Below are 15,181 nucleotides of genomic sequence, written 5' to 3'. Positions count from 1 at the left end.
GAACAGTTTCTGTGGTGATGTTGCTTCCAAGACCAAAGGGAAGAGGTTAGGCTTTGGAACGGGAGGAGGAGGAGAAAGAGAGAGATGTGTTGCTTTTAGCAGTTTGCTTAGGGTCCATTGTCCTGCTGGAAGGTGAACCTCATTCCAGTCTAAATCTCTGGAAGACTGAAAAATAAGTGTTCGGGCTAGGGAACTGTTTCGGCCAATTCTCGAGGACAAGACCATTTTTTATGCCTTACACTCGAGTGGGTCCAATTTCGTGTGAGCTTGGTGTGGCCTATAATGGCTGTTTTTTGTGCATCCAGACGTTTCCACTGTCAACAGTTAACAATCACTTACAGTTGGAACTTGGGCAGCGCATAAATTTTTGACGAACTGACTTGTTGGAAAGGTGGCAATTCCTATGCAGGTGAGGGGCAGTTTCGCCTAGTATTTAGAAGCATGTCACTGAGCATCTTTATCTAAGCAGGGTGTTATTATTTCTTTGATGGACCTGGAATTTTATTGGATCCAAATGGGGCATGCTGTTGTTGTCCGTTATTTTATACCCCGTCGCAAAGCGCTCCTGGGGGGGGGGTGGTGGGGGTGGGGGGGCGGTGGGCCGATAAAACATCCCCAACAGCATGATGCTGCACCACATGCTTCACTGTGAGGATGGGTTCTCAGGGTGATGAGAGGTTGTTGAGAGAGAGAGAGAGAGAGAGGGGAGGGGGAGAAAGAGAGAGATGTTACTGAGGACTATTCATCCCACTTAGGACATGGTGTATTACTCTTAAGTCATTGGATCAGTATAGTGGGAAGACTGAGAGGAGAGAGACAGACGGAGGACTGAGATCATGTGACACTTAGATTGCACACAGGTGGACTTTATATAACTAATTATGTGACTTCTGAAGGTAATTGGTTGCACCAGATCTTATTTAGGGGCTTCGTAGCAAAGGGGGTGAATACATATGCACGCACCACTTTTCCGGTTTAAATTTTTTAGAATTTTATGAAACAAGTATTTTTTTTTCACTTCACCAATTTGGACTATTTAAATAAAAATCAATTTAAGTTACAGGTTGTAATGCAACAAAATAGTAAAAACGCCAAGGGGGGTGAATACTTTTGCAAGGCACTGTATGTAAGCATAACCACAATATTATTTCTAACTCAACCTCCCTGTCCTATTTATCCCAGAACCCCCCTCTGCTCCACAGCAGCTGATCTCAGAGGTCAACGAGACATCAGTGGTTCTAGAGTGGAGCGCACCCCTCAGGCTTGGAGGGAGAACTGACATCAGATACCGTGTGGACTGCCTGCTCTGCCACGGTCCTGAGAGTTACCCTGGGAGTCAAACTGGGAATCAAACTCAGATTGGGAGTTCGTCTGGAAGTGAACTTGGAGAGGCTGGTAGCCTTGGGGGTCCTGACGGGCCTCTTGGGGCCCAGCTCTGCCTGCCCTGCGGCCCAGACGTCCTCTTCTCCCCCCAGCAGAGCGGCCTAGGGGCCACCAGAGTGTGTGTGAGCGAGCTGCAGGCACACACACGCTACACCTTCACCATCGGCGCCCGCAACGGAGTTTCCCAAGGCCACACTGCAGGGGCAAGAGAAAGTGTGTCTGTCACTCTCACCACCAACCAGGCCGGTGAGTTTGTGTGTGTGTGAGAGAGTTTAGAAGTAAGTGGAGGGAGAGTGTATGTGTGTTTTAAGGGGCCCAGCAGGACTGTGTTTATTCCATGTCTGTTTCAGAGTTTCTGAAGCGGGTTGGTTTAATTTAATTTAGTGTTTGTCTCCTCTCTCAAGGAGTGACTTGTCTCAGTGACATAAACATAATACCACAGTTGAGTCGTCATGTAATTGGTTTAGGTTGATGTTTAGATGCCTCAGTAACACAATACTTGTCTATTGCTCCTCTTACTGTGCGTATGTGTGTGTGTGTGTGTGTGTGTGTGTGTGTGTGTGTGTGTGTGTGTGTGTGTGTGTGTGTGTGTGGTGTGTGTGGTGTGTGTGTGTGTGTGTTGTGTGTGTTGTGTGTGTGTGTGTGTGTAACAGAAATCACTCAGCATTTCCACACACAAACTCAGTAAACAGTGTGAGAGAGAGAAAGAAAGAATGAGGTTGCATCCTTTGTTAGTTTTACTTATTATCAGTCGACTAAAACACTGGACAATTTTAGTCTAGTTTTAGTCACAGCCATTTTAGTCACATAATAGTCTTTTTTTCCTGTTAAATAATTAATATTAGGCTACCTCTAACTTCCATCATGTGCACGTTCAGATAGCCTTGTCCAACTAGCCCTATTATCCCCTCATATACCTTAGCTGGCAACATTGATATTGTGGCAGATTCTGACCAATGCAGCCATAATTAACAGTATAGGCTATTAAAAACAAAAAACAAAGTTTTAAATGAGAAGTAGGCATTTGTCTGAAGCCGAAAAAGAAAGGAAATTCACATGAGCACCACGATACCTACTTCACCCATGCTCTACTAAGGTTTTCTAGCACACAGCTTTGACCTACTACAGTAGCTATGTTGGTTGTCACAATTCCGATGGTGAAAATGAAGGAGTCAGGTGCAGAGAGCAGGGAAATAATGATCCAGTGGAAATTTATTATTTCACCCAGAAATAATCTCTGAAGCGGCTACGCCACACAAACAACGGGCGCGTCAAAATACTGTCCAACATAAATAGGACCGAATCCACCATACAAAAAACACCACCACAACAAACAGAATAAACAAGCCCGCACAAAAGTCGGCGGGCCAACTGGGTTTAAATAACCCCCTACCCTAAACACAAAACAGGTGATACCAATTAGACAAACCTAACTGAAAACAGAAAAGGGGATCGGTGGCAGCTAGTAGACCGGAGACGACGACCGCCGAGCGCCGCCCGAACGGGAGGCACCATCCTCGGCGGGATTCGTAACATTGGTATTGTACTTCAAACTATGTGAAGTATGTGGAGGCAGGTTGCTTAGAATTCAAACCTTCTCAAACAGCCTAATTCATACTCTTAGATGAGGTTCTCCCACAATAATGTGATTTGTACCACATACAAGGTAAAGTATTGGATTCTTCCCACATCACACTAATCCCATTCCACTACCTTTTCAAGCTTTTTTAATCATATGATAACAARCTTTGCTATTATACTTACAAGACCATCATGCTTGATTCAGCGAGCTGTTTTGTAATGTACTAATGTAGTGCCTGCCTGTATTTCATTAAACCTTTTGATTTAGCAATACTTGTCATTGAGAAATATTTTTGGGTCAGTAGATGCCCAACATAACACCAGGTGGTGTGTTGGACACAGTCATTCATATATAGAGGTCTATAGAGCCTGTCTGCATTCCTGGTTTCTGCAACCGTTAGCTTACCTGTGTAATATTGACATAAACTCAGAAACACTTGCTTTGCAAACATGGTMCTGTTTTATCAATTGCTGTGCGGATGAATAGGCAGTTTATTACCTCTTTCAATTGAATATATAGCTTAAAGTTGTGTGCATTTGCATGTCTTTTTGCAATAAAGCTGGTGACGTGAGAATAATACACATTTATAATAGGCCTATATCTAAAAATACATACAGCCTAATGATATATACAGTTGAAGTCGGAAGTTTACATACACTTAGGTTGGAGTCATTAAAACTCGTTTTTCAACCACTCCACACATTTCTTGTTAACAAACTATAGTTTTGGCAAGTGGTTAGGACATCTTACTTTGTGCCATGACACAAGTCATTTTTCCAACAATTGTTTACAGACAGATTATTTTCACTTATAATTCACTGTATCACCAATTCCAGTGGGTCAGAAGTTTACATACACTAAGTTGACTGTGCCTTTAAACAGCTTGGAAAATTCCAGAAAATGATGTCATGGCTTTAGAAGCTTCTGATAGGCTAATTGACATCATTTAAGTCAATTGGAGGTGTACCTGTGGATGTATTTCAAGGCCTACCTTCAAACTCAGTGCCTCTTTGCTTGACATCATGGGGAATGAAAAGAAATCAGCCAAGAACTCAGAAAAAAAATTGGGAGACCTCCACAAGTCTGGTTCATCATTGGGAGCAATTTCCAAAACGCCTGAAGGTACCACGTTCATTTGTACAAACAATAGTACGCAAGTATAAACACCATGGGACCACAATAGCTGTCATACCGCTGACGTGTTCTGTCTCCTAGAGATGAACGTACTTTGGTGCGAAAAGTGCAAATCAATCCCAGAACAACAGCAATGGACCTTGTCAAGCAAGATGCTGGAGGAAACCGGTACAAAAGTATCTATATCCACAGTAAAACGAGTCCTATATCGACATAACCTGAAAGGCCGCTCAGCAAGGACGAAGCCACTGCTCCAAAACATACATAAAAAAACAGACTATGGTTTGTAACTGCACATGGGGACAAAGATCGTACTTTTTGGAGAAATATCCTTTGGTCTGATGAAACAAAAATAGAACTGTTTGGTCATAATGATCATCGTTATGTTTGGAGGAAAAAGGGGGATGCTTGCAAGACGAAGAACACCATCCCAACCGTGAAGCACAGGGGTGGCAGCATCATGTTGTGGGGCTGCTTTGCTGGCAGGAGGGACTGGTGCACTGCGCAAAATAGATGGCTTCATGAGGAAGGGAAATTATGTGGATATATTGAAGCAACATCTCAAGACATTAGTCAGGAAGTTAAAGCTTGTCGCAAATGGGTCTTCCAAATGGACAATGACCCCAAGCATACTTCCAAAAGTTGTGGCAAAATGGCTTAAGAACAACAAAGTCAAGGTATTGGAGTGGCCATCACAAAGCCCTGACCTCAATCCCATAGAACATTTTTGGGCAGAACTGAAAAAGCGTGTGCGATCAAGGAGGCCTACAACCTGACTCAGTTACACAGCTCTGTCAGGAGGAATGGGCCCAAATTCACCAACGTATTGTGGAAGCTTGTGGAAGGCTACCTGAAATGTTTGACCCAAGTTAAACAATTTAAGGCAATGCTACCAAATACTAATTGGTGTATGTAAACTTCTGACCCACTGGGAATGTGATGAAAGAAATAAAACCTGAATAAATAATTCTCTCTAACTATTATTCTGACATTTCACATAATTAAAATAAAGTGGTGATCCTAACTGACCCAAAACAGGGAATTTTTAATAGGATTAAATGTCAGGAATTGTTAAACTGAGTTTAAATGTTTTTGGTTAAGGTGTATGTAAACTTCTGACTTCAACTGTGTGTGTTTGTGTGTGTGCGCGTGTGTGTTCTGGGAGAAGGTCTGCTCGTTTGACAACTTCTCTTTACAGTTAGGAGGACTGTAAAGTTTTATGAGGTGTTTCATTTTATCTTGTTCGGGAGTGTGAGTCAGATGAGGTGTGTGTATGTGTTTTACTGTATGTAAAATGTGTGTGTCTGTGTGTAACACAATCCACTCACTCTAGTATTTTCTGTGTAATATTAAAGGTAAAATGTCTTTGAGTCACAGATAGCAGTAGACACACCTACTTTAACTGCCTGATGGAAGTGTGTTGTCTTCTTGTGTAGTATATCATCACCTACTGGGTGCTAAAAGAGTAGTATGGGAACTAACCAGAGTCAGTCAATACTCATACACTCTGAAATAACAATTTTCTGTCTTTAGTGAGGCAGTATCATAATTCCAGAGAGTCACATAGACCAGTGACATAACTCTCTTCTCCTGAAGGTCAGTATGCCAGAGTGATTACCACAATAACACTGGGACATGGGGGGAGAGGAAGACGATATTAGAGGGATAGAAAGACAGGATGAAATGATGTGAGACAGGCCGCAACCTGTTTCCTAGACAAAGGTGTCATGTCATCCAGGACTCCGCTGTGGTGAATTGGGTCGTTGTGATTGCCATCCAACATTAAGTGATGCGGTTCTTTCCTTTTCATTTTTCTATGCATTTGTTATGCCATTGTGTCTTAACTATTCTGGTAAACCATTCAGGACCGTTCAATAGAATGTAGAAGCCATAGGCCTCCCGAGTGGTGCAGCGGTCTAAGGCACTACATCGCAGTGCTAGAGGCTTCGCTACAGACCTAGGTTTGATCCCAGGCTGTATCACAACCGGCCGTTATCAGGAGTCCCATAGGGCGGCACATAATTGGCCCAGCATTGTCCGGGTTTGGCCGGGGGGGGCTTTACTTGGCTCGTCGCGCTCTAGCGACTCCTTGTGGCGGGCCGGGTGCCTGCAGGCTGACAGCAGTCGTCAGTTGAACAGTGTTTCCTCCGACACATTGGTGCGGCTGGATTCCAGGTTAAGCAGGCGGTTGTTAAGAAGTGTTCATTCTTCAACTTGTGTTCCCCTCTTTCTCTCCTCTCTCTCTCTCTCTCCCACTCTCTCACATAGCTCCCTCCCCAGTCACGTCCATCCAGGCCAGTGATGTCACCAGGCACGGTGTGTCGTTGGCATGGCAACAGCCCGACCGGCCCAACGGAGTCATCCTTGAGTACGAGGTCAAGTACTACGAGAAGGTAAGGTGTCTCATGGGAACCGCAGTTCAGAAATCAGATATCCTATGGAAACGTATTGTAACTGTGTGTTATGTGTATCTGTGAGTGTATAAGTTTTCACCTGCTTCAACTGTTATCAATAGACTTATAAAATAACCAATAAACTATCTTCAAAGCCTTCCTTGTGTTTGACACAGAAATGGATAGAAGGAGAAATGTAGCAGGTTGACATTTATTGTCATGAGTCTTGTCCTGGAGGCAGAACTGAGTGTAAAAATTCATGAAAACAAAAATATACTATTTGTTCTTAATTTAAGTTTAGGGTTAGGCTTTAGGGTTAGCAGTGTGGTTAGGGTTACAATGTTGTGACTTGTGGCTGTGCCAGCAGAGCTGCCTCCAGGACAAGATCAGTTACACAAAACGCTGTGCCAGCAGAGCTGCCTCCAGAACAAGATCAGTTACACAAAACGCTAACCTGCAGAAATGGAGGGAGAGATAATACGAGAGAAAATATGTTGGGAGAGAAAAAGAGAGAGTTTGAGGCAATGTAGATAAGAGATGGGCAAGCTGTGGGAGGGATTTGTGACTGGCAATGTTTTTGTGTGTGTCCTTGCTTGAATGGTTATGTGATTATAGGCCATAGGGAGAGGGATTTCCCTCCAGACCCACACAGAAAACATTGTTCTGCAACTTCAAGTTACATTTTAGAATCATGTTCTCATCTCTTACCCATTTTCTTTTTGCTTGCCAATTATAATGGGTTGTATTTTAGTATGATGTACTGTATATTGGAACGCTTCATATAGTGGACATTGACACATCCCTCACCTCTTTTCCTCCTATCCAATCAGAATCAGAAGGAGAGGTCCTACCGCATTATGAAGACGGCATCCCGTAGTGCTGATATCACTGGGCTGAACCCACTCACTGTGTACGTCTTTCACGTGCGCGCTCGCACGGCCGCCGGATACGGAGAGTTCAGCGCCCCCTTTGAGTTTTCCACCAACTCAGGTACAACACTATGTTCTATTTGTCTATTTTTATAGAGCAAGGGATATTGATAAAAAAATATGTACCTGTTTTTTAATGAAAACATCCTGGTTTGTGACTTGTTGTCTCCTCCCCCTGTCAGATCCCTTGCCTCTGATTGGTAATGCCGCTAACTCCACCCTTCTCCTACTGTCAATCAGTGGGGGTGTGGTTCTACTGCTCATCTCTACCACAGTCTTCATCATCAGCCACAGGTACACACACACACACAGCCGCAGGTAAACATACATACAGTGTGTCCTAAAGGAGACAGTGTATCCTAAAGGAGACAGTATGTCCAAAAGGAGACAGTATGTATGATGGCACCAGGAGGAGATGGCTGCTATGTTACGGGCTCCTAACCAATTGTGCTATTGTGTGTTTTTTTTGTAACTTATTTTGTACATAATGTTTCTGCCACCGTCTCTTATGACCGAAAAGAGCTTCTGGAGATCACGACAGCGATTACTCACCTCATACTGGACGAAGATTTTTYCGTTTAACAAGTCGGACGCGAAGGATTTACTTCAGGCACACGACAAGGCCCAAATCCCCGTCATTCGTATGATGAAGAGACGGAGATATCGGTGACGAAGGTCGGGGTGCCTTGTAAGTACGGCTAGTGAGTAATCCCCCTCTACCATCAGTCCTATTAGCCAACGTGCAATCATTGGGTAACAAAATGGATGAGCTCCGATCAAGATTATCCTACCAACGGGACATTAAAAACTGTAATATCTTATGTTTCACCGAGTCGTGGCTGAACGACGACATGGATAACATACAGCTAGCTTGGTTTTCGGTCCATCGGGAAGATGGAACAGCTGCATCCGGTAAACCACGGGGTGGCAGTCTATGTCTATTTGTAAATAACAGCTGGTGCACGAAATCTAATATTAAGGAAGTCTCAAGGTTTTGCTCACCTGAGGTAGAGTATCTCATGATAAGCTGTAGACCACACTATTTACCAAGATAAGCTGTAGACCACACTATTTACCACACTATTTACCATTTTTTGTAGCTGTCTATTCATCACCACAAAACGATGCTGGCACTAAGACGGCACTCAACGAGCTGTATAAGGCGATAAGCAAACAAGAAAATGCTCATCCAGAGGCGGTGCTCCTAGTGGCCGGGGACTTTAATGCATGGAAACTTACATTTGTTTTACCTCATTTCTACCAGCATGTTAAATATGCAACCAGAGGGAAAAAAACTCTAGACCACCTTTACTCCACACACAGAGACGCGTACAAAGCTCTCCCTCGCCCTTAATTTGGCAAATCTTACCATAACTCTATCCTCCTGATTCCTGCTTGAAGCAAAAACTTAAACAGGAAGTACCAGTGACTCGCTCAAAAAGGAAGTGGTCAGATAACGAGGATGCTAAGCTACAGGACTGTTTGGCTAGGACAGACTGGAATATGTTCCGGGATTCTTCTAATGGCATTGAGGAGTACATCCCATCAGTCACTGGCTTCATCAATAAGTGCATCGATGACGTTGTCCCCACAGTGACCATACGTACATACCGCAAACAGAAGCCATGGATTACAGGCAACATCCGCACTGAGCTAAAGGGTAAAGCTGCCGCTTTCAAGGAGCGGGACTCTAACCCAGACGCTTATAAGAAATCCCGCTATGCCCTCTGACGAACCATCAAACAGGCAAAACGTCAATACAGGACTAAGATTGAATCGTTCTACACTGGCTCTGACGCTTGTTGGATGTGGCATGGCTTGCAAACTGGATGTGGCATGGCTTGCAAACTGGATGTGGCAGGGCTTGCAAACTGGATGCCACTGGATGTGGCAGGGCTTGCAAACAGACTACAAAGGGAATCACAGCCGTGAGTTGCCTAGTGACACGARCCTACCAGATGAGCTAAATAACTTCTATGCTCGCTCCGTAGCCAATGTGAGTAAAACAGGTTAACATTCACAAGGCCGCAGGGCCAGACAGATTACCAGGACGTGTACTCCGAGCATGCGCTGACCAACTGGTAAGTGTCTTCACTGACATTTTCAACCTSTCCCTGACCGAGTCTATAATACCAACATGTTTCAAGCAGACCACCATAGTCCCTGTGCCCAAGAACACCAACGTGCCTAAACGACTACCAACCCGTAGCACTCATGTATGTAGCCATGAAGTGCTTTGAAAGGCTGGTCATGTCTCACATCAACACCATTATCCCTGAAACCCTAGACCCACTACAGTTTGCATACCACCCCAAAAGATCCACAGATGATGCAATCTCTATGGCACTCCACACTGCCATTTCCCACCTGGACAAAAGGAACACCTACGTGAGAATTGACTATAGCTCAGCGTTCAACACTATAGTGCCCTCAAAACTCATCACTAAGCTAAGGACCCTGGTACTTAACACCTCCCTCTGCAACTGGATCCTAGACTTCCTGACGTGCTGCCCCCAGGTAGTAGGGGTAGGTAACAACACCTCTGCCACGCTGATCCTCAGCATGGGGGACCCTCGGGTGCTTGCTCAGTACCCTCCTGTACTCCCTGTTCAACCATGACTGCATGGCCAAGCACAACTCCAACACCATCATTAAGTTTGCCGACAACACAACAGTGGTAGGCCTGATCACCAACAACGATGAGACAGCCTATAAGGAGGAGGTCAGAGACCTGGAAGTGTTGTGCCAGGATAACAACCTCTCCCTCAATGTGATCAAGACAAAGGAGATGATTGTGGACTACAGGAAAAGGAGGACCGAACACGCCCCCATTCTCATCGACGGAGCTGTAATGGAGCAGGTTGAGAGCTTCAAGTTCCTTGGTGTCCCCATCACCAACAAACTTTCATGGTCCAAACACACCAAGACAGTTGTGAAGAGGGCACGACAATGCCTATTCCCCCTCAGGAGAATGGAAAGATTTGTTATGGGTCCTCAGATCAAAAAGTTCTACAGCTACACCATCGAGAGCATCCTGACTGGTTGCATCACCACCTGGTATGGCAACTGCTTGGCCTCCGACCGCAAGGCACTACAGAGGGTAATGTGTTTGGCCCAGTACATCACTGGGGCCAAGGTTCCTGCCATCCAGGACCTCTATACCAGGCAGTGTCAGAGGAAGGCCTCTGGAGGGCCGAGCACAAGAAATTTCCAGCCACCCTTGTCATAGATTGTTCTCTCTGCTACCACACGGCAAGCGGTACCGGAGCACTAAGTCTAGGTTCAAAAGGCTTCTTAACAGCTTCTACCCCCAAGCCATAAGACTCCTGAAAAGCTAATCAAATGGCTACTCGGACTATTTGCATTAAACTCCACCCCCATTTTTACTCTGCTGCTACTCTCTGTTTATTACCCATGCATAGTCACTTTACCTCTACATACATGTACACTACCGTTCAAAAGTTTGGGGTCACTTYGAAATGTCGTTGTTTTCCATGAAAACATACATGAAATGAGTTGCAAATTGAATAGGAAATATAAGACGTTGAACAAGGTTATAAATAATGATTTTTAATTGAAATAATAATTGTGTCCTTCAAACTTTGCTTTCATCAAAGAATCCTTCATTTTGAGCAATTACAGCCTTGGGTATTCTAGTTGTCAATTTGTTGAGGTAATCTGAAGAGATTTCACCCCATGCTTTCTGAAGCACCTCCCACAAGCTGGTTTGGCTTGATGGGCACTTCTTACGTACCATACGGTCAAGCTGCTCCCACAACAGCTCAATAGGGTTGTGATCCGGTGACTGTGCTGGCCATTCCATTATAGACAGAATACCAGCTGCCTGCTTCTTCCCTAAATAGTTCTTGCAGAGTTTGGAGCTGTGCTTTGGGTCATTGTCCTGTTGTAAGAGAAAATTGGCTCCAATTAAGGGCCGTCCACAGGGTATGGCATAGCGTTGCAAAATGGAGTGATAGCCTTCCTTCTTCAAGATCCCTTTTACCCTGTACAAATCTCCCACTTTACCACCACCAAAGCACCCCCAGACCATCACATTGCCTCCACCATGCTTGACAGATGCCTTCAAGCACTCCTCCAGCATCTTTTAATTTTTTCTGCGTCTCACGAATGTTCCTTTTTGTGATCCGAACACCTCAAACTTAGATTTGTCTGTCCACAACACTTTTTTCCAATCTTCCTCTGTCCAGTGTCTGTGTTCTTTTGCCCATCTTAATCTTTTATTTTTATTGGCCAGTCTGAGATATGGCTTTTTCTTTGCAACTCTGATTGGAAGGCCAGCATCCCAGAGTCGCCTCTTCACTGTTGACATAGAGACTGGTGCTTTGCAGGTACTATTTAATGAAGCTGCCAGTTGAGTACTTGTGAGGTGTCTGTTTCTCAAACTAGATACTCTGATGTACTTGTCCTCTTGCTCAGTTGTGCACCTAGGCCTCCCACTCCTCTTTCTATTCTGGTTAGAGCCAGTTTGCGCTGTTCTGTGAAGGGAGTAGTACACAGCACTGTATGAGATCTTCAGTTTCTTGGCAATTTCTCGCATGGAATAGCCTTCATTTCTCAGAACAAGAATAGACTGATGAGTTTCAGAAGAAAGTTCTTTGTTTCTGGCCATTTTGAGCCTGTAATCGAGCCCACAAATGCTGATGCTCCAGATACTCAACTAGTCTAAAGAAGGCCAGTTTTATTGCTTCTTTAATCAGAACAATAGTTTTCAGCTGTGCTAACATAATTGCAAAAGTGTTTTCTAATGAGCCTTTTAAAATGATAAACTTGGATTAGCTAACACAACGTGCCATTGGAACACAGGAGTGATGGTTGCTGATAATGGGCCTCTGTATGCCTATGTAGATATTCCTTAAAAAATCYGCCGTTTCCAGTTACAATAGTCATTTACAACATTAACAATGTCTACACTGTATTTCTGATCAATTTGATGTTATTTTAATTGACAAAACATTTGYTTTTCTTTCCAAAACAAGGACATTTCTAAGTGGCCCCAAAGCTTTGAATGGTAGTGTACCTATTACCTCAATTACCTCGACTAACCGGTGCCCCCGCACATTGACTATGTACCAGTATCCCCCTGTATATAGCCTCGCTACAGTTTTTTTATTCCGTCATTTCCGGTCACAACTTGCAGACTTGTTTATGTGTTGTTGTGCGTTTTGTTGCCAACCTTACTTTGCTACCTGACAACTTTACGGTTTTTACTTTTTAATTACCGTTTATATTTTTTGTTTTTCACTCACTCAACTTTTTTTCATTTAACTTTTTCACTCTGGACGCTTTATCTGGACATGGTTCGTCAGGACTTCCAATAGCCACAGCTAAGTAGTAACATTCACATGATGCCTTCTAATTGCAGTCGCTGTACTCATAATATACAGGAGAACTATCGCCTTACGGGGAGGATAGCTGTGCTACAAGCCCAGCTTCAGACGCAATCGTTAGGCAAGGGTCATTTCAGTGTAGGAAAGGATGAAACAGCGTCTGTGCCACCAGTAAGTACAGATAGTAACGTTAGTACAAATCCCCTCGCACGGTCCCCGCAGCTGGACAACTTTCTCATGGCTTCTGGAGGGAAATGCTGAAATGCTCAACCGGTGTCGCTCATTCAGCCGACAGAAACGTTCAACCGGTTCTCCCCATTAAGCAGCGAGTCGGAGTCTGAGGCCGAGCCTTCTCTGGTCTCTACTCCTCCCGTTACGGGGTCTGAGACGCCGAAGCCTCCCACCATTAGCTCTGACAAATTGAAAACCCTAGTCATTGGCGACTCCATTACCCGCAGTATTAGACTTAAAACGAATCATCCAGCGATCATACACTGTTTAGCAGGTGGCAGGGCTACCGACGTTAAGGCTAATCTGAAGATGGTGCTGGCTACAGCTAAAACTGGCGAGTGTAGAGAGTATAGAGATATTGTTATCCACGTCGGCACCAACGATGTTAGGATGAAACCGTCAGAGGTCACCAAGCGCAACATAGCTTCAGCGTGGAAATCAGCTAGAAAGATGTGTCGGCATCGAGTAATTGTTTCTGGCCCCCTCCCAGTTAGGGGGAGTGATGAGCTCTACAGCAGAGTCTCACAACTCAATCGCTGGTTGAAAACTGTTTTCTGCCCCTCCCAAAAGATTGCATTTTTAGATAATTGGCCCTCTTTCTGGGACTCACCCACAAACAGGACCAAGCCTGGTCTGCTGAGGAGTGACGGACTCCATCCTAGCTGGAGGGGTGCTCTCATCTTAATCTACCAGATAGACAGGGCTCTAGCTCCACATGAAATAGGGTGCAGGCCAGGCAGCAGGCTGTTAGCCAGCCTGCCAGCTTAGTGGAGTCTGCACTGCACAGTCAGTGTAGTCAGCTCTGCTATCCACATTGAGACCGTGTCTGTGCCTCGACCTAGGTTGGGCAAAACTAAACATGGCGGTGTTGCGCTTAAGCAATCTCACTAGAATAAAGACCTCCTCCATTCCTGCCATTATTGAAAGAGATGGTGAATACTACCATTCAAAATAGGGCTACTTAATGTTAGATCCCTCACTTCAAGGCAGTTAGTCAATGAACTAATCACTCCTGGTTACACTAGTGACCAATATCCCCGTGCATCCCGCAAAGGCGGAGATGTTGCTAACATTTACGATAGCAAATTTCAATTTACAAAAAAAACTGACGTTTCGTCTTTTGAGCTTCTAGTCATGAAATCTATGCAGCCTACTCAATCACTTTTTATAGCTACGTTTTTTACAGGCCTCCTGGGCCATATACAGCGTCCTACTGAGTTCCTGAATTCCTACTGGACCTTGTAGTCATAGCAGATAATATTCACATTTTTTGTGATTTTAATTTTCAATGGAAAAGTCACAGACCCACTCAAAAGGCTTTCGGAGCCATCATCGACTCAGCGGGTTTTGTCCAACATGTCTCTGGACCTACTCACTGTCAACGTCATACTCTGGACCTAGTTTTGTCCCCTGGTATAATGTTGTGGATCTTAATGTTTTTAATGTATCGGACCACCATTTTATTACGTTTGCAATCGTAAAATATAATCTGCTCAGACCCCAACAAGGAGCATCAAAAGTCGTGCTAAAAATTCTCAGACAACAAAGATTCCTTGATGCCCTTCCAGACTCCTTCTGCCTACCCAAGGACGTCAGAGGACAAAAATCGTTAACTTCTTGCCACTAGGGGGGTGCTATTTCGACATAGCACAAATGTGTATCCAATGTAAACGGTCCTCTACTCAATTCTTGCTCGTACAATATGCATATTATTCTTACTATTGGATAGAAAACTCCTCTAGTTTCTAAAACCGTTGGAATTATGTCTGTAGTGAAACAGAACTCGACTTGAGCACTTTTCCTATGTCTGTGTGAGAATGGGAAATTTTATCATCTGCTTTGAGACCTGTCTTTAACTTTGCTGTCTTCTATTGGTTGAGATGCACTGCATACGCCTTCCCCTGGCTGTTAGCGAATAGGGAGAGTTGAAATGACGTGGCTACGTATTTCCCAAAGTTTTTAAATTGATTGGAACCGAGGTGTCTGACCTTTTGGGACTTCGCGCTGACGCAAAGAGGGTCTTGGCATGTCTTTTAGAACGTCTGGTTTTAGCTCTAGAAGTATCCGCGCTCTTGTTTTTATTCGCTATAGGCTTTAAAGACATCATAATCTTGTTATTTTGAACCGAATTATACCAGTTTAGGTCAGTATTTGCGATTTTCAGGTTTTATTTCCATGGCG

General features: G+C 44.2%; 1 pseudogene; it reads left to right on the top strand.

The window, feature by feature from the left end:
• LOC111957175 (ephrin type-A receptor 4-like) overlaps positions 1-15,181 on the top strand; it is a 79,239-nt pseudogene that overhangs the window by 50,075 nt on the left and 13,983 nt on the right.

Source organism: Salvelinus sp. IW2-2015, linkage group LG32, assembly GCF_002910315.2.
Source record: "Salvelinus sp. IW2-2015 linkage group LG32, ASM291031v2, whole genome shotgun sequence".
Classification (NCBI taxonomy): Eukaryota; Metazoa; Chordata; class Actinopteri; order Salmoniformes; family Salmonidae; genus Salvelinus; species Salvelinus sp. IW2-2015.
The sequence above is the reverse complement of the archived record's forward strand: the minus strand, read 5'-3'. Positions and strand labels throughout refer to the sequence as shown.